Consider the following 20,411-nt stretch of genomic DNA (forward strand, 5'->3'; position numbering starts at 1 on the left):
AGGCATTCCCATACTCAGATTCAAAACTTTAACTAATGGACTAACTATTCTGATACAGGAATGATCTTGCAGTACATCATTTTTATAGACTTTTGTAGACACAGTATGGACGCAGCCATCTGTTTATGATTAGTCTACATAGATAATGAATACAAAACTCCTCGCAGCCTGGATGGTAGAAACTAGATCCAGGGTCTTCACTTCTACTTCCCGAATTGGTACGATTCTAGCCATGTGATTAAATGATTTGATGTCGAACATGTTAGAAACCACTTGATTACCAGTCGATGATGTAAACTGTTAACAAGCGTGAGAGAGACCACCAGTAATGTCAATGGTTCTCAAAGTACCAAGCACAACCCGTGAAATGTGAATAGATGTTTTGATGTCGAACACTTCACGGAATCCTTTGATCGAAAGTCAATGATGTAAACTGACGTCAAAGGCGAGAAACCTGCCATTGATGCATGCAGACTTCAAGGTACTGTCGATTCCTAAGTCATCTTTCTAGATAATGTGTCGATGTCGATAGAAAGCGACCCGTTGCAGGCAAGCCTGCAACACGAAATCATTGTTCAAGTTGAAGAAATGTTGCTGTAAGGACTGACTCAGGGATGGTCAAATGGATGACAAGTATTTTGCAGATGAAAGTTTTGCTTGCAGACCTCTTGAACACATAACGACACGACAGATGGCTTGGTGACGAATAACTCAAAGTTAATCCCCGGAACCCGGTTAAAGACTTTCAAAGTGGTTTGGTCAACTGTGAGGTAAAAGATTTCCCAACCCAGGTGAATGAAAAGTGTCGTGTTCAAGAGTGGTAATAAAGTTTCTTTTGAGACAAAAGGTAACAAACAGGTTCATTCTTCTCTCTTTTCCCCCACCATTTCTGGCAAGTACCTCTTTATTTTTAACAAGCTTGAGGAGGATAACATATGCTTGATTATAAGCTCATCCTTCGGACGAGTCCAACCTAGTTTAAATTCGAACCCTAGGAAGGAGTGGTTCGTTCCTGTTTGTAATTGAACAGGTCCCTTACTGTAAAAGTTTAACGAGCCCAGTATAGGAGAAACTCGGCGTTTTTCATTTTTAGAGAGTCTGAAAAAACAAAAGGAGACTCCACGTTGAACTTTTTCGTATATTTGTGTCCCTCAAGCCCGAAAAAGTATAAAATAATACCTGGGGGAACCGCTTGATCTTGCGACCAAGGAGTACTTTCATAATAGTGTCGTTGACCTGAAAAGTAAAAAGCGATCAAGGACACGTCGTTTTATTTCCTTATCGAGTTTGAAACGACAAAAACCCGGCAATCTTTTCCTGATTTTGCGGTCAGAAAAGAGCTAAAAGGGGACCGTCTTTTAATTCCGTTTTAACGAGTGTAAAAGAAACGCTCGGCGATCTTTTCATGTTTTAGGAGTCAGAAAAGGGCTTAAAAGATGACTCTGATATTTTTATTTGTGAAAAATGACAATTTCCCTCGAAATCCCTTTGTCCTGCACAAAAGCAACACATTACTCATACCTGTTTAAAATAGGCAAAAATACATCGAAAAATATCTTTTCATGGTAAAAAATGAACTAATTCATCCAAAAAACCTATAAAAAGACCTTTTACCATGTCATTTTTACCGTTTGACTGTTGAGGTTGAAAAAGGAGCTTTTGACAAGAAACTTCCCGTGGTCGCTGCGGAAAATCCGACCGTCGGAATCGAACGCCGTCTCATCCAGGTATTTTACACATCCTACTCTGCATTTCTATCCGTTTAGAATTAATTTTTAGGTCTTAGTTTCATTTTTTGGGGGGGTTTTGGTTTTGGAATGCGCCTCTCGGCGGACGCGGGTGCCCTGTGCTGTAAAGTCGGGGTGCGTCTTCCGTGAAACGCGCATTTCAAAACCCCAACCCCCTCAAAAAACTATCTAAAAATTCCCAAATCAATTTCTAATGACTATTTCTGATGTGCAGGGCATTAACCATGTTAGATTGGAGAGAAAGAGAGCATGTAGAGGATGATGAAGCTGCAATAAATCATCAACCTTCCCTGGATGCCCTAAGAGCATGCGGATTATACAAATATTGGACCATACCGGGCATGAGGGGCCAGGTAAGATTCTTGGAATGGCTGGTTGAGCGATGGAACGTTCAAGAACAATGCTTTTACATAGGAGGGCACCAGCTCGAGATAGAGCCCTCGGATGTATACTTTCTCACTGGCTTGCCGAACAGAGGTGAGCAACTCAGTCTTGCGGGGACTAGGCCGGGTGGCCAATCCCTTGATAGTCTCCGCGACGAGTGGTGCACACCTGGGGCTCACCATTCGAAAGGCATAGAGATAAAACACATCACTCTGCCTGAACTCAAAGTCATAGCGTTCACGGTTACCAGAATTTGCGGCGCGGCCGCTTTACACATTGCTTCCGGATCCCAAATGCGGATGGCAATTGACTGTTACCAAGGCACCATTTTCAACTGGTGTGAAGCTGTGTCGGCTCATATGAAGAGCCAACTGACCAAGGCAAAGAACGGACGACTAAAGACTTTTGGATATGGGCCTCTAGTCGTGAGCTTTGCCTTGGAGAGAGTTCCAATGCTGATCCCTCAGCAACTCACTGTTGATATCTTGGGTCCTCGGGAGCCAAAGCTGATACGATGGGTTGCGGTGATGGCCCGGCATCCTGACGAGGGTGCGACAGTGGTTCGATTCTCAGATAGTTACTTTCACTGGTTAGAGGACCAGGTTTTTTCGATACAGGACTTTCCGTATGCCGGAGTGGATTTTAGAGGTGATCCGGACATGGTTCTTCCACAGGGAGAACAATGGGATGACAGAGGTACTTTTATTTTCACAAGTTTTCTAATTATGTATTTTTTTTATTTTTCATATATATCGTCTCAAAACTAACAGTAAAATTTTCAAAATGCAGATGTTGGTCCACAGCGTCCAGCCAACCTCCGGCCTTTTGATAGACTACATCCAGCTGCACCGGTACCGGCCCCACAGGACGCGGCTGCAGAAGTACTAGCTGAGTTGGAGCATGATCTAGAGCGTCTCACGGCAGATATACCTGAGACTACTATGGATGACATTCCTACCAGGCTTCAGCGCTTCGTAGTCGCGGTCCCTGGACCGTTTAGGAGATTTTTGCGTAAGGTAGCCCGCGCAGTGGTGTCATACAGAGAGCACCACCAGTGATTGACTAGTCACTTTTGTAGTCACATGTGACATTTTGACTTTTTGTACTATCATTTTGCCGATCATAAGGTGTTTTCAACCTATGATCGAAGACGATGTATATATTTTTTGACACACTTCTATCTATATATATCACTATTACCGGCTTATCTTGTTTAACATATGTGATGAAATGTTTTTTAAATTTACTTGCATGATTATCGTAAATGTCTGTCCAACATTCGAGAAGCAATTGCATCTGCTAATGTATTCAAAGACCTTGGAATATGTTGATATTCAATGTAATCAAATTCACGTTCCAAGAGACGCACTCTCAAAAACAACCTTAATAACACAGGATTCTAATGGCATAAACTCTATTAAGCTGTAATACAACAAGTTCAGAATCTAACCTCACTATCAAACGTCGAATTCCAAATGAAATAGATTCGGATAATAATTCAATCACTGCACTGTATTCTGCAATGTTGTTCGTTGTTTGACCGAGGCTTACCCCATGCATAGAAACTAACTCGTCAGAGGGCGAATAGATAACCCAAGCTGCGGAAGAGATGTTCCGTGTACTACGACAAGCACCATCAGCAAATCCAATGTATGTTTGGAGAGGCGTCGACATCTGCAATATCAAGAGTAAAACCAAGATAAGCCAGAATAACGACGAAAAACCACACTCTCTAAGCTAAGCACACTGACTAAACTAACACACTTGCTAGCTAGAAAGAAAATCTAACCTATCTAAAAATTTCTCCATACCCATCATTTAAGCATAATACCTCTTTAGGTAAAGTCCATTTCTGGGTTTACCCAAAGAGTCCCCATCAAAGTCAACTAGCTCATAAGCCCCTTTTGCTAGCTTTCGCTTTACAATGTAGGGCCCATGCCACATGGGAACGAATTTTCCAGCACCTAGCTTATCGTTAGCTTGATCATATAATAGTACTAGGTCTCCTTCCGAAAAACTTCGAGGGGTTACATTTTTATCATACTGAGCTTTCATTCGTTTCGCGTGAGTCTCGATTGCTAATGTAGCGTCACGTCGAGTCTCATCTAATTTAGCCAAGTACAATAAACGTTTCTCCTCTTCGGAAGTAGCTGGAAGTAATTCGACAGCCATTTGAAGTGATGGGATTTCGCATTCAATGGGTAACACAGCTTCTAAGCCATAAACTAGCTGGAAAGGAGTGAACCCTGTTGAATTTTTCACTGAGGTTCGGTATGCCCATAGCGCTGAAAATAACATGTTGTGCCAATTCGACCGATGAACACCAATGGTTCGTCGGATCATGATAACTAGAACTTTGTTGATAGACTCAACCAAACCGTTGGCTTGCGGATAATAAGGAGTAGAGCTATCGTGGCGCAAACCAAGCTGGCTTGTAAGCTCAGTCATCATGACGTTTCGAAAATGGCTCCCATGGTCAGTAATGATTGCTTGTGGGACACCAAACCTAGTTATGATATGATTGAATACGAAAACTGCAGCTGTTTTGCCGCTTGCGTCGAATGTAGGCATCGCCTCGGCCCACTTAGTAAAATAATCAACCGCAAGGATGATATACGCATGCCCCCCGGCCGAGTGAGGGTTACAAGTAATAAAGTCGATACCCCATTTGGCGAATGGACCAACGGCAATTATAGGGTGGAGAGGAGCAGGTGGAGCGCGCATCTTGCGATCAAACACTTGACAGTTGTGGCACTTCCTGACTGCAATGATACAATCCTTAAACATAGACGGCCAGAAATAGCCAGCGCGCAACACCTTCTGAGCTGTGGCATACCCAGACATATGACCGCCACATGCTCCAGAGTGACAATCATTCAAAACCCTCTCAGCCTCTTCGTGAGTTAAACAACGTCGAAAAACTAAGTCTGCCCCCCGGCGATAAAGTGTATCTCCAATAATTTTGTATGGCTGGGATTGAAACCGAATTTTTCGACGTTCCGCTTTGGAAGCTTCAGGCCGAAAGGTTTGGGTTTGGAGATAATGATTATATCCCCGTACCACGGATCTACAGTACTGATAAGAAACAAAGATTCGTCCGCAATGGACTCCTCTGCCACAGTCTCTGTGTCAGCACTCGGGAAATCACACATCAATTCCGCAAAAACTAAGGATTTCTTAGACTTGGACTTCTCGAACTCCAAGTCGAACTCTTGCAGGATGACAATCCATTTAGAGTACTTGCCCCCTAGCAGTTGTTTTGTCAAAATATAAATCATAGGGTTGCAATCCGAAATAACTGTAGTTTTGCGGAGAAGAATGTAGTGACGAAAACGCTGGACAGCTTGAACGGCTGCCAGGGCCAATTTCTCCACATGCGAATATTTTAGCTCAGTGGGATTCAAGGTCCTACTAAGATAATATATCACATGCTCCGCTCCGAATTCATCTTCTTGAACTAACACCATTCCAATGGTGGAATGCGAAGCTGCGAGGTATAAGAAGTAGTCCTGGTTGTAGTTGGGAGGATGCAATAACGGTGCATGGGTCAACGCGTGTTTAAGTGCATCAAAAGATTGTTGGGCAATCTCGTCCCAAAAGAATTGTGCGTTCTGTTTCAACAACCGTGTAAAACCTTTAGTGACCTCGGCGTAGTTTGGGATGAATCGGCGTAAAAAGTTCGCTTTCCCTTGCAAACTTTGGAGTTGGCGCAAACTCGAAGGAGGAGGCAATTTGATGATAGCCTCGACTTTCGAGGGATCGACGCGAATGCCGGCTTTTGAAACAACAAATCCCAGCAATCGACCTGTTTCTATACAGAAAACACACTTGTGGGGATTCAACCGAATTCGATAATGCCTACACCTCATAAAGATTGCTCGTAGGTGGACAAGGTGATCAGCTCGATGTAAAGAATGAGCAGGCAAATCATCGAGATAGGGTTGCACAATGTGCTTGATGTCATGAAATGCATAAGACATCGCCCGTTGAAAAGTGGCCCCGGCATTCTTAAGCCCAAAAGGTAACTTGCAATAAGCAAATGTCCCCCATGGACAAATGAATGCCGTTTTTGGTTGGTCGGCAGGTAGAATATTGATTTGATTATAGCCCGAGAAACCATCCATGAAGGAAAACATTTCACTTCCGGCACAATCATCAATAATTTGATCGATATAAGGCGTAGGATAGTTGTCTTTTGGACAAGCTCGATTTATATCCCTATAGTCGATACAGATTCTTATTGTTCCTTGTTTCTTATTGACCGGAACAATATTCGATACCCAATCCGTTAACGGGATCGGATAAATGAAACCTGCTTTCAACAGCTTTTCGACTTCTGCTTTAATCGCAGCCGCTTTTCGAGGGTGAATTTGACGCAACCGTTGCCGGACGGGTTTAGCATCCGGGTAGGTCTTTATTTCATGAACAACAATGGCAGGATCAATTCCCGGCATTTCCTCGTAAGACCAGGCAAACACGTCGCGGAATTCTTGGAATAGGGCCTTGTAAGTTTGGATTTCTTCTTCAGTACATGCGGCACCTATATGAATGTTTTCCTCGATTCCGGGCTTCACTGAAATATCAATGGGAATAGTACGAGAAATATTCCCTAAATTCAACTCTGAATCAGAATGTTTCGTTGGATCCTGAGCGTCTTTGACATATTCAGCGGTAAAGATAGATGAAAAATCATTTTCAAATGCATCATCCTTAGGTAAAAACGAAGATCTGTGATGGAGATCCTCCCATGGTAGATCATCTACACTTAGGATTTCGCGAAGTTGTTCGTCAGATGACACGACTTCGGGAAACGTTATCCGTTCTAAGGGTGAGGTGAAAAGTGACTCTTCACTGACCACATTCATTTGGTCGACTTCGGTTGAATGAAAGTCGGTAAAAGACATGAGAGCTTCATAAGCAATTTCATATGGACTCAAAGGCATAGCATCACCGAGTGAGTCTATCTCAGAGTCAGATGGGACGAACCAAGGATCATCATAAATAATGTTTTCTGATGTAATCATATGAATGGTTGCAAACGAAGGATCTGCGCTGAGTGGAGGGAGAGGAAAAGTTCCCAGTAAACCGGAATCCTTAACTAAACCTACACCAACGTCCCTATAAGGGATTGTCGTCTTACCAACATGCTGGATACTCTCTGAAGAGGCTGGGTCGGATGAAAAGTATGTCAGCTGATCAATAGTCACGATCTTACCGTTATGTGGAAACTTAATTACTCTGAAGACCGATGAAACGACCGCTGTCATAGCATATGACCAACTTCGACCCAAAAGAAGGTTGTAGTCTAGAGGGGCATCAACCACTTCCACATCCAGACTAACGGTTTTACCTTCAACCCCTATAGGCAATTCTTGTAGAATACCAAACGGACGGAACCCACGGCCATCAAAGGCCTTAAGGATGGTGGGGGATTGGTTCAACGAAGGAGAACCAAGCGATCTCCAACATTGAATCGACATAATACACGTAGAAGCTCCCTCATCAATCACAGTCCGATGAATAGGCCTGTTTTTGACTATCACTGGAATTTGGAAAGCCATTTGATGGGGGAGACGTGGTGTACTATTTTCTAGATCAAAGATCATTAGGTTCGGGTCCTGAACATCGACAGCTCCGATAGCCGACAAAAGCAATTTCCGTTGTGCTGGGCATGATTGCAGCACTTCGAGTGCCGACATTGCTGAAGGTGAAACAGCTAAGTCCTCAACAATGTTGTAATTCTGGGCTGCTCTCGCATGTGGATTGAAAGCAGACCTTCGAAGTACACCCTTGGCGGGCGGCTTAATCACTAAGTCTGGGTTAGGTTTTTCGATCTGTAGTGGATCGGAACCAGGAGCTGAGGTTGATGGGTTAGAGTGAGAAGATTCTGCTTCCTTGCCATCAACAGGAGCCTTACTACCATAATCTTGCGATCGAGTCGCAATCCTCACATGAGACATCATCAAAATGGGTTCTTCACTGGCATTCGAAGAAGAACCTATCATCTTATTCTCCTGCTCTGGAAATGGATTCTTTAACACAGCAGGAGTGGGAGAACCTTTGACTATTTTTACAACCTCGGCCCGATGAGGGCAATCTCTCGTAAAATGATCCTCTTCACAAATAAGACAAGGATATCGAGGTTTGCGTTTTTCGTCATTGGTTTCCGACTTTTCAGTTTTCTCCTTTGGAGCCTTGTCTGCTTTAGCCTTCTTCTTTCCTTTCTTCTTTCCACCGTTTTTTGATTTGGCCGTAGATGACTCTACAGCGTGAATGTCGGCGGTGAGTTCAGGAGAAGACTCTCCTGTCGGAGAATCAGGCAAAGTGATAATTGGAGTAGTTGAAGCCTTGGAAGACTTCTTCTTGCTCTTCGTAGTCACGATACCAATCATACCATCAGCGGCATGAGATCCCGAAGGAGCAGCAGCGATTTGATTCGACTTTGGAAGATCCGGAATCTTCTCGTGTAACGTACCCGACTGAGTGTAAACTAAGTCAAGGTATTGTGCCTGAGCAATGACTTGCTCCTCAGTAACTACTCCGGCCTTAGCTACATCTTCAGTAATCTTCGGTAATAATGATTTGACAAACCATTCAGCTAAGATTTGGTCCGGGATAAAAACTTTCACTAATCTCCTTCGACGTCTCCACTCATGAATGTGATCAGAAATATACGTGGATGTCGATTGTTTTAGTGAAGTTAATAACTCCGTGCCGTTATCGTATCTGACCGGCAACTGAAAGTGAGTTAAGAACGAGGTAGCTAACTGGCTAAAGTTGTAAAAAGAGGCCCGTGGTAACTCAATGTACCACTTGGCCGCGAGACCAATGAGTGTACGCTGGAAAAGACGTAAGCGGATGGAATCATCTGAGATAGAATTCGAAGCACACCAGAGGTGGTAAGTCATCACATGATTGGACGGATCCTCTCCAGACTTACCTTCGAACTTGGGTATATCGCTGGGCAACTTATTTGGCATTGGCGGCCAGAACTGAAGATATTGAATTGGATCGTTCGTTAGGCGCGTCAAGTCGGGTAAATCCAAAGTTGCAATAAACGGTAACTGCCGGTTAGGATCTCTAAAACTCTGGGTCACAATACCAGCCCCAGGAGGAGGATATCCAGGATAACTAGGAACAGGAGTCGCATTTGGGATATTATATCCTCCTGGAAAACCAGGATTAACCGGACCGTACTGGGGTTGTTGAGGTTGTTGATAAGTGTACCCAGGATACGGTTGATACTGGTAAACCGGTTGTTGGACAGCTTGCCCAGGTTGGTACTGTCCCTGGTACGGAGGTTGAACAAATTGAGGTTGAGTAGTGACAACCGTACTTATACCAGGCTGACCTACAGGCATCTGGACCGTGGTTTGAATCGTAGATCCAGACAACGGTAAAGATGTCTGAGGTGTGGTAACAGGGACAGTAGAAACTGGAGCCGTCGATACTCCAGAAGTAAGTATGGTAGATGTAGCGGTAGTTGCAGCAGCCGTTTGAGATGGAGTACTAGGTGCAATTGACGGCTGAGTAACTACCGAAGCTACAGAAGTTTGAACATTTGGCTGGACAGGTTGCGGTTGCTGGGTTGGACCAGAAACTACGGGTTGTCCAGCTTGAGGAACCATCTGTACACTTGGCTGCAACACCTGTTGACCCTGTGATGGATCCCACACTAACATTCCAGGGTATTGACCCGTAACAGGTTGAGGATACTGAGATCCATAACCAGATTGAGGGTAGGATTGATAATTGTAAGGTGCAGTTCCCATACTTGGAACATATGACTGACCTTGAGGCGGTTGATAACCTTGACTTGAGTATTGACCTTGAGGTTGATAACCTTGAGGTAAATACTGATACTGGGGTTGACCTTGACCTTGAGGTTGGTACCCTTGAGGTTGATAACCTTGGGGTTGATACCCTTGAGGTTGCCATCCTTGAGGTTGATATTGATACTGAGGTTGACCTTGGGGTACATATTGAGGCTGAGGTTGACCTTGAGGCACGTATTGCACCATAGGTACATACTGACTTTGAGGTTGCCCCCCAGACACGATTTGTGTACCTTGAGGTTGCCCCCCAGGCGTTAACTGCGGTTGCCCCCCAGGCGGTAATTGGCCACCTTGAGGTTGGGAAACGGGAACTGAACCTGACATCATGTAAATGTCTCCTACACCCAATGGTATATTACCACTGTTTCCAGCAAATAACCCATGATCAACGGGTTGAGGAGATGCCCCCGCAAAGGTACCAGAAAGTGACTGATACCCAGTGGGAACAGAAGGACCGCCGTGTAAAAAAGATTCAGGACTTTGAGTAAACACGGACGACTGACCAGACATATTTACAGGAGTATAAATACCTCCAGGTGGAAAAGGAGTACGAGGTGTAGAAAAACCTACTGAGTTGTCTAAAAAATTGGTTAACGCAAGGTACCAAGAAGTACTTCTAGGAGGACTGTAAAAGATGGATTCACGCTCCCTTAGATCAATAGTAAGTTGACCTTCAAGGTGAGAGACACCTATATCTTCTTCTGGAGCAAGTTCTTCTATAGCAATCAAACCAGAAGGTAGATTTTCGGTGATAATTCTTTCTATTCTCGGTGAATCAGGGACACTAGAAGTTGGAGTAACAGGTTCGGAAATTTCAGGTTCTTCGCCTGTTTCACTGGCAGATGAAAAACTACCAGCAAGCTCGGAAACTGTAACAGTTTCGGGATTGTAACCTGTTTCTAAACTTTGGTAATCTGGATGGACTACCAAGGAAGATTCTCCTTCTTCAGGTGAACCTACTCTACTGTCACTAGGAGGAGTTACAAGGACCTTTAACCCTTCGTACTGACCCGGAATGTCTTCAGGAGATTCACCCCGCGATTTACGGAGTTTTCTTAACAAATCTATTCCGGTAACAATCTCAGGAGACTTGCCCCGAAGTCGACGGGACTGTCTCGGTAATTCCGCCACAATTAAAGATTTTTAACTACAACACACGAAAACAAAGTAAAAATTTCAAATCAAACCACCTAAAGTCTTCTAAAGAAGCAAACAAATTTGAAGCACACGCCTAAAGAATCTAGAGCGTCAAACCAAACACAAACAGTAGTCTTCCGGACCAAAAGCGCTAGTTGGTGATTAGGCCCAACCTCGCAGGATTCAGTACAGAAATGGCGGGTGGAACAGTTACCCCGGCAACCTGCTTAATGAATAGACCGGCACAAGTTCCTCCACTTTAACCGTCTCGAAGTGAAGTGAACCCCCCGGAAAATCCAAGTGAGTATAACCGACGTCTGCTCCAGGTACAGTGGGACCTTCCCTCCACCGTCACCTCGGTAGAACCCTAAAGATTATGGTCACTAAAGTTACCAATCACAACAATTACACCTGGGGGAACAGTCTAAACTCCGACAGCACGCAAGGGCAGAGTAACAAGCTCAATCCCCTTACCGGCTCCTTGACAATAATCCAAGGTTTACCGATAAGTGACCCCTGGCTCCTCGACAATGGTTAATCCGAGGTTTACCGTTTGTAATACGTACTGTCTGGCGTCGTTCCCAACGAGGGGGGAATGATCCCCTCACTGGTTCGGACACGAGCTCGTGCTTCTCCTTTAAGAGGAGCTTTCCCAGAGTGTAACTGAAAAAATTGGATTTAATCTACTCAAGATAAACTATCTGTTTGGTTTTGTAGTCTTGGAGAGTTAAGTACTCACCTACTCCAAGACCCTAGCCTAAGCTATGTTGGTGTTTCAGAGCCCTAGAAAAATAAAAATTACTAGATTGATTTTAATTTAAGCGTTACTTTTAAGGTTGTTTCTTAAGTCAAAAGGTGATGGAAGTGAAACCAGTGGTGTGTTGACTCGACTCGAAACCACTACAAAATGCACCTAGGATGATTTACCCACTACTTTACTTTTTCGATGAATTGCTTAACTAAAAAGTTGAGAGAATGCAATCTTTATAAAAGCAACTTCTTAATTGAAGACAATCAAAGAAACAATTCGTTTGTCTTTTCCAAGCATAAAAACATGACCGCTCTTTACATGCACGAAAAAACTCTTTTCCTCTTTCAAAAACAAAAAGCTACTTGAAACAAGACTTTTAAAGAAGATGTTTTTGTATTTTTCTTTTAATAAAGCAAATAAATCTAATATAACCAAAAATCAATCTTAACAACTATTAAAATCTACGAAAATTCACTCATAAGCAAACTAAAAGGTAAATTTACTCTAAGCAATCTTAACGAGGCCAAAACCAACAATGATTATTCTAAGGTGTTTTACTTGATCACAATCAAATCAAGGACTAGCTTATTGCAGAACCAAAAACTAGCCAAAACAAAACTCTAATCTTTTTGTTCTTTTGTAAAATGGAAATCAACACTTTATAAACAAGTAATTCGAAATTTGACCCAAAACAACTTAAATGGCAAGCTGCTCACACAAGGAGACTTTACGACAGGCCCGACTTCTAAGAAGGCTGACTAACCAGAGAGATCTAAGGCTGGACAACTTTCTACCGTCAAAGTCACTACAGGACCTATCCAAAAATCAAACCCTAGGCCTAAACTTCGTTGAAATCCACTAAAACACTCAAAGCTCACAAAACAAGTTCAGGTGAAAATTTTTGACAGGGTACTAAAGGATCTGGGTAGAAAACACTAAGAAAAATCAAAATCTAAAAGCAATTAAAGAAAAAAATGGAATTTTCCTAAATTTTACAGGAAGACGCAGGCAACCCGTTATAACAGGTGCGGGCCCGCTCTGTGCAAACGGCAACAGCGCGTCCAAAGACGCACTGTGCAGTACTCAGAGGGTGCGTCCTTCTGGAAAAGTTAAGAAAAACCAAATCTAACTAAATCTAAAGCTAAGCCACCCAAATACTAATTCTCACAGTCAAAAACCAGAAAATAAAAATGATTTTCTCAGAGCAAAGTTCACACAAAGGAAAAGACTTTCTCCTTAATGGATTCCCCAACGGAGTCGCCAATTTGTCGTGGCGGAAAAAGTCGTTTGTGCGGACACAACTGACCTCCCTAGGAGTCTAAACTCTCTAGCAACAAACAAGACAAAATGGAGTGATCTTTCTCTAAATATACCTTTTAAAACATGAAAACTACAAGTGTTTAGGCTTACCTTATTCCAAAATGCTGTTGTTGTAGTCCGTCCTTGCCGATCCGGATGAGCTCCTCCTTCACGTCAATTCCTGCAACCACAAACAATCAAACAATTACCAAGCACTTGCATTTCATATAATAAAACATATATTCAACATGCAGACCAAGGAACACATGAAATAACTCATTAACACAAGCTATTGAGAAAAATAAACCAGTTTGTATTAATAACGAAACAAAGAAACTCTTACAACCTGGCCTTGGTGTTGTGCAAGTTCCTCCCAGGGTCCATCAAGGGTTTTCCTCTACTTTGACAAAGCTCACCCACTTCCAAGTAGAATCAAGCAAAGACAATCTCTCCTCACAAGGTTCTAAATGGGAGTCCTAATTCCTGCAGCATTTACCCAAAGAAAATGTATAGCTCCAACCTCTTCTCCCTCTGGCTCAATGCCTTTATTTATAGTGCTGTAAAGAGGTTATTCAGGTCCACCATCAATGGGATAATCCCCCTCTTTGGGTGGGATAGCTCCCTTATTGATGGGATAAGTTCCTCCTTAATAGGGATACATGAACCAACTGGAGGCGCATCCATTTCATCAAACCGACCTCTAGAAAGTTCTAGAAGTAACCACAAGTAACTTTTTTAAGATGAAACTTGCGAATTTTGCCTTTTACAGAAGGACGCACCTGTCCCTTAACATACAGAGCGCCCAAGGACGCAGCTTTTGTGAACATTGTGAGCGTCCCCGCAGGTAAGGCTAGAGAGAACCTGCGACCCCAGAGATAAACACATTTTTTACAAGACTTTCTCTCTTCTTTGAGTTTGAGATGGATAGCAGAGGCATAAGACTTGCCTAAGAGGGTAGTATGACTGTTGATTTGAGCCATACTAACTGTAAGTAGTCATGGTGACATTTTTTAGTGTAACAGATCCTCAGATGAGCAAGAAGTATATAAAAAATCTCTATATTCACCGAGCTTTTCCCCAAGGACCAATACACTAGGTAAAAACGTAAAAGAGATTCTTTTTTTTCCATCACTTGAGTATGCGCCAAACAAATATTGAGAGACTTCGGTCCTCACAGGACCTAGGAGAGTAAATGGGCTATTTCCAATATATCGTATCGGTTGATAAACCCTATTATGATCAAAGCACATAATGGGCCATGGTTGCTGCCGGAAGAACTTTTCTTCTTTTATAAGTTCTTGAAGTTTTTGTGGATCTATAGCCACAGAGCGGTTTTTTCTAGCCATAGCCACGGAGCGGTCATCTCTAGCCATAGTCACAGATCGGCCATTGTTGTCTTCATAATTTTTACCTTTAATAAAAGGTAATGGGGCTCTACCCAAATAGAACGAACAATAACAAAGAATAAGTAAACTAAAGTTTTGATTGATATAACGTCTTAATAAAGTATTATCAGTAAGTGAATTACGATCTATACGGAAAGATACTCATTTTATAAAAACTGTTAATAGAATATGACCGCCCAACCAACCGCAAAGGCCACTTATCATAAAGGATATATTAGGGTTGTAAGGAAAAAGAAAGAGGTTCAGCAGTCTTGTTAATACGGGATTTGCTAAAAGAATGGGATTCAACAATTGAAGAATTAGACCATCCATAAATAGACTTAGAGTTTTTGGATTGTTGATTGAATTCATGAGGTGCGGAGATTCAGAACTTGAAGGTTTGTCGATAATTTGGAAAAAACGAAAGAACATATATGGTACGACTAATAAAGTTATTGCATAAGGTTTCCACAGCGCTGCATAGATGGGCGAATAATACATGGACAAAAATCCTATTAATTGTCCCGTAATAGAACCACGTATGGCTATTATACCATAGCCAGGTTTTCCCAATAGGAAGAATCTCGTGGAATAGATTTTAGAGGGACCAAAAGGCAATGTAGCAAGAAATCCATAATATAGCCCAAATATGATGATCGGACCTGAAACTTCTACCCATGAGGATAAAGGACCCAATAGTAGACCAAGTACTTTTATCATATTAAAACTCCCTTTGATCTCGATCAAAGAATTATTTTGATAAATTTATGATTTTATCATATATATTATTTCTAAGTATAGAAATAGTTTTTATATTATATAAAGAAATATTCGATTTAACATAATTGATTTATAAGAAATATTCTAATATCTGGATATTGCATATGCTATTAATATATATTATCTGTTATCTTATTTAACAGGAGTACTGGTATATAACTCGTTGTTCTTTCAAACCAGGGTGGTCCGATCCAAGTTATCTAAATTTTCGTTACGTCGTAGAGGTCGGGTAACCAATTCGAGTACATCTCTCGCATTGGCAAATCCATGAATCTGGGCAAAAGTAAATTCAACTGACCATTTAGTACCAATTCCTCTCACCCCTAACGGGTTAGCATGAGCCATTCCGGTGATGGCTAAGTCGGGTTGTAGCTCGCGCATACATCGTATCTGATTCGAATTGTCTGGTTTCTCTACAATTCGTGGTATGGGCATACACATTCTTATACATGTATTTTGTAATAGCGCAAATTCAGAAGCTTGATACCGTTTATCCATATATGGAATACCAATTTCATAAACGATCATACCACATCTGATTAAGAATCTGGCTATAGATATTTCTATTAGATTATCTCCCATGAAAAAGATAGATTTTCTGCGTACCAAATCAAGATAATCTTTTAAACTCTCCCATATTTGTTCCTCTCTTTCCTCCAGACTCTGGGCCTCAATACCAAATATAGGACAAATCCTTTCGATCCAAGCACGCGTTCTGTCTGGACCAATAGGAAAAGGAGCTACGATGCATTCACATTTTTTTCGTCTTATCAAAGTTGTTGCTGTACGACTAAGAAATGAGTTAACCCCAAAAACATAAACTCCATCACCCAGTGATGGAATATCGGCATATCTCTGAGCGGGCAACGAACCTGATACCTTGATGAATTGGCGTCTTAATTCTGTATCAAGTTGAGAAACCAAATTCGAGGGTAAAGACCCAAAAATAACTAAGGGAGGTTGATTTGCATATTCCACCAAATTCTTTTCCTTCAGAAGAGGAAAAGGGAATAATTTTGTTTTAGTTTCTTTTGATTCACCAATGGGGAATTCTTGGTCTGGACAACGATGTGCCATTACAGCTAAGACAGTATCTTCCCCCTGAGTAAAAGCATAATCCAGTCCATTTGCTGTTGCCACTAGAATTGGTACTCCAATTTCATATTCCAATTTGAGTGCCATACCTTCCAAATCCATTTTTATTATTTCTGTAGTACAGGTGCCTATCCATATGATGACGCTGGGGTCTCTATCTTTTCTTATCCGAATACAAAGCATTTTCAGTTCCTCATAATCGTTCAAATGGGCTGATATATCTCCTTCTAATTCTGTCATTGCATAGCGGGGTTCTGCAAAAATCATAACTCCAAGTGCATTTTGGAGAAAATAACCACATGTTTTTGTGCCCACTACCAAAAAGAAACTGTCTTCAATATTTTGATACAACCAGGATACACAGCTAATAGGACAAAGGCTATGATAATTGCCCGTTTCACATTCAAGCGTTATAGTTTCAACAATTTTTTTCGACATAATAGGGAGGGAATAAAAGGCTAAGGATAAATAAGGAAAAGAAATAATGAATAAAAATACTAGTAACATAAAAGAATGATAACAAGAAATAAAAAAATTGTCAACAAATTGACAACAAATTGTGGGGAAGTGGAGAAATTGTTGATTCTAAATCCGCGTAAACCCAAGTAAATTTTCCTTATTATTTTTTTTCCTGTCCCCCACCACCAATGGGATTTAGATAAAGATCAGAGAGTAAACTAAATAATTCCCGATTTGGCATCTTTGTTGGGAGAATACCTTCTAGTTGGGACAATATTTGATCTGCTATGCCTAGATAATAATTACAAAGATAGTTAAGGGATGGTTCAGATCCAATCATTTCAAATAAGGTTTTACCCTTTACTCTGGAAACTCGGATATCCTCAATAATAGGTAATACTTCTATTACGGGAATTGGACAAGCTTCTACATATTTATTTATAAGATCTCTTCTAGATGTACGATTTCCCACCAAGCCTGCTAATCGAAGTGGATGTGTACGAGCTTTTTCCATTATAGAGGCAGTAATACGATTAGCTGCAAATAATGCATCAAATCCATTATCTGTAATAATAACACAATAATCTGCATAGTTCAATGGAGTGGCAAAACCTCCACAGACCACGTCACCTAATACATCGAATAATATAATATCATATTCGTAAAATGCATTTAATTCTTTTAACAACTTTACAGTTTCTCCCACCACATATCCTCCACACCCGGCTCCTGCGGGTGGACCCCCTGCTTCCACACAATCCACCCCTCCATAACCCTTGTGAATTACATCTTCGGGCCAAATATCCTCATAATGATAATCCTTGGATTGTAAAGTATCTAAAATCGTAGGTATTAGAAATCCGGTAAGAGTAAAAGTACTATCGTGTTTGGGATCACACCCAATCTGTAACACTTTTTGACCACGTCTCGCTAGAGCGACTGAGATATTACAACTAGTTGTTGATTTACCGATTCCGCCTTTCCCGTAAACTGCTATTTTCATCGCCAATCCTCTTTTATCTAAATCTAAAAGTTATCTCTTTATTTCAAGGTTCTATATAATCGAATTATTCATTTTTTAAGTAATACCTAATATTGAATGGTAGCAATAATTATATATCCTATTGTATTTATAGGTCAATACCTCTAGGGTGGGGTGTCCAAGAGTTGATAAAAAACCTTATTGAGTTTCTCGCTTATACACTGATGATCATGGGTTGGTCCAAAGAACAAGAATCTTGCCCATATATGGGAACCCTCCGTTGTTCCTCAGTAGCTCAGTGGTAGAGTGGTCGGCTGTTAACTGATTGGTCGTACGTTCGAATCCTACTTGGGGAGATCTGTTTTATTCAAAATAAAGCTCATTTTTACCATTAGGAGTAAGTCAAACGTTACCTGTCCTTGTTCATAATATATGAATGCAAAATCGCCACAGGATCAAGATAGGATCCCGGTCGTCCGGGAAAGGCAAAATGGAAACAACGGTCTCTTCGAAATACTGAAAAGTTCGGAGAAACAAATCCATTGTTCTCCTGATGTGATGACATTTTGAGAGCTGAAGGTGAAGAGGCCTCTATTTGCTCGACCCATTACTAGTCACTCGACCCGTTAACAACTGTTAGAACTATAAGTTCGTTCCCTGGAAGTCAGAATTGGATCCCTGCATGCTGTCAATCTATTTTCCCTCATATTTTCCCTCGGATTTGGAAGAATCTCTCGTTCTATAACCCTAATCTAAATCTAATAATGAGGAAGATTTATAGGAGGTCAGACACAAATATGTTGGTTACTCTCGGACGTACTGGGTATCATTTTCGATAAATGACCCTTTGTGAAGACTAAGTTCCATAGCTTTGCGCTATCCCAATCATATCATAATCTCCCTACCCCCGAAAGGCCTCCCTTTTGTCCCCTTTCGGGGTGGGTGAGGAGGGATTCGAACCCCCAACACCGTGGTTCATAGCCACGTGCTCTAATCCTATGAGCTACAAGCCCCGTCTCCACTGGATTCATTCCCAGGAGTCCCTCCCAAAAGGAAGGGATTCCTCTCTTCGGGGTAAGAGGATGCAGAAGCAAATTTATCGCATCGCTATGAGAGAGCGTAGGTATTGCGTTTCAAATGAAAGTGAAGTGTGGAGTGGGAAATAAAATATGTAAGAAATGGGTTTCAAAGAAGACGACCTTCTAATGAGAAGAGGCATTAAGCTTTTTATCATCCTGGCACCGAGCTATTTTCTCGCAGGGCTTCCCCTACAGTATCGTCACTGTAGTAGAGTTTAACCACCAAGTTTGGGATGGGTTGGTGTGGTTCCTCTATGCCTGGGACACCAAAATTTCAAACCATGAACCGGGAAGGGCATAAATGTGAGAAAGGCATATTGGTTAATGATTGTGAGGCCCCAATTCTGAAAAGGATTAGGGCCAGGTAGAGAACCCTCCTCTGCCCTTCTATCTATCCAACGGAGAGGGAGGGCAGAGCTTTTGGTTTCATAGTTTCATGTTGTCAAACAATTGAACAAAGAAAAGAATAGATGGATAGTACCCGATCAGATCGATCAGGTCATGTAGGAACAAGGTTCAAATCTCTCGGTTTGTTAGGATGCCTCAGCTGCATACATCACTGCACTTCCACTTGACACCTATCATAATTATAAATGGCTCATCTCGTTGTGAGCTTATCTTGGATTCTCAATACTTTTGTCGCTCCATCCCCTGCAAGGACAGAGAACCCGTCGTTGTCCCAGCCGTGTTCGCGACTAGGGTCTCTCAGGGAAGTAAGAATAGGAGAGCACTCATCTTGGGGTGGGATTTATACTTATATGCTTTCAGTAGTTATTCGCTCTGCACTTGGCTACCCAGCGTCTACCATGGGCACGATAACTGGTACCCCAGAGGTGCGTCCTTCCCGGTCCTCTCGTACTAGGGAAAGTTCCTCTCAATGCTCTAATGCCCACACTGGATACGGACCAAACTGTCTCACAACGTTCTGAACCCAGCTCACGTATCGCTTTAATGGGCGAACAACCCAACCCTTGGAACGTACTACCGCCCCAGGTGGCGAAGAGCCGACATCGAGGTGCCAAACCTTCCCGTCAATGTGAACTCTTGGGGAAGATCAGCCTGTTATCCCTAGAGTAAATTTTATCCATTGAGTGATGACCCTTCCACTCGGCACCGTCGGATCACTAAGTCCGACTTTCGTCCCTGCTCGATGGGTGGGTCTTGCAGTCAAGCTCCCTTCTGCCTTTGCACTCGAGGGCCGATTTCCGTCCGGCCCGAGGAAACCTTTACACGCCTCCGTTACCTTTTGGGAGGCCTATGCCCCATAGAAACTATCTACCTGAGACTGTCCCTTGGCCCGTAGGTCCTGACGCAAAGTTAGAATTGTAACACTTCCAGAGTGGTATCTCACTGGTGGCTCAGGCCCCCCCGGAAGGGGGCCTTCTTCACCCTCCACCTAAGCTGCACAAGAAGAACCCAAAGACAATCCCGGGGAACAGTAAAGCTTCATAGGGTCTTTCTGTCCAGGTGCAGGTAG

At 42.2% G+C, this 20,411-nt stretch overlaps 1 pseudogene; it reads right to left on the reverse strand.

Moving 5' to 3' along the window:
- Positions 1 to 19,628: 19,628 nt before the first annotated feature.
- LOC149149322 (25S ribosomal RNA) overlaps positions 19,629 to 20,411 on the reverse strand; it is a 2,688-nt pseudogene continuing 1,905 nt past the window's right edge.

The sequence above is a fragment of the Pinus tabuliformis genome, chromosome 9, assembly GCF_031772625.1.
Source record: "Pinus tabuliformis cultivar Carrire ecotype Pingquan chromosome 9, CPIR1, whole genome shotgun sequence".
NCBI classification, from domain to species: Eukaryota; Viridiplantae; Streptophyta; class Pinopsida; order Pinales; family Pinaceae; genus Pinus; species Pinus tabuliformis.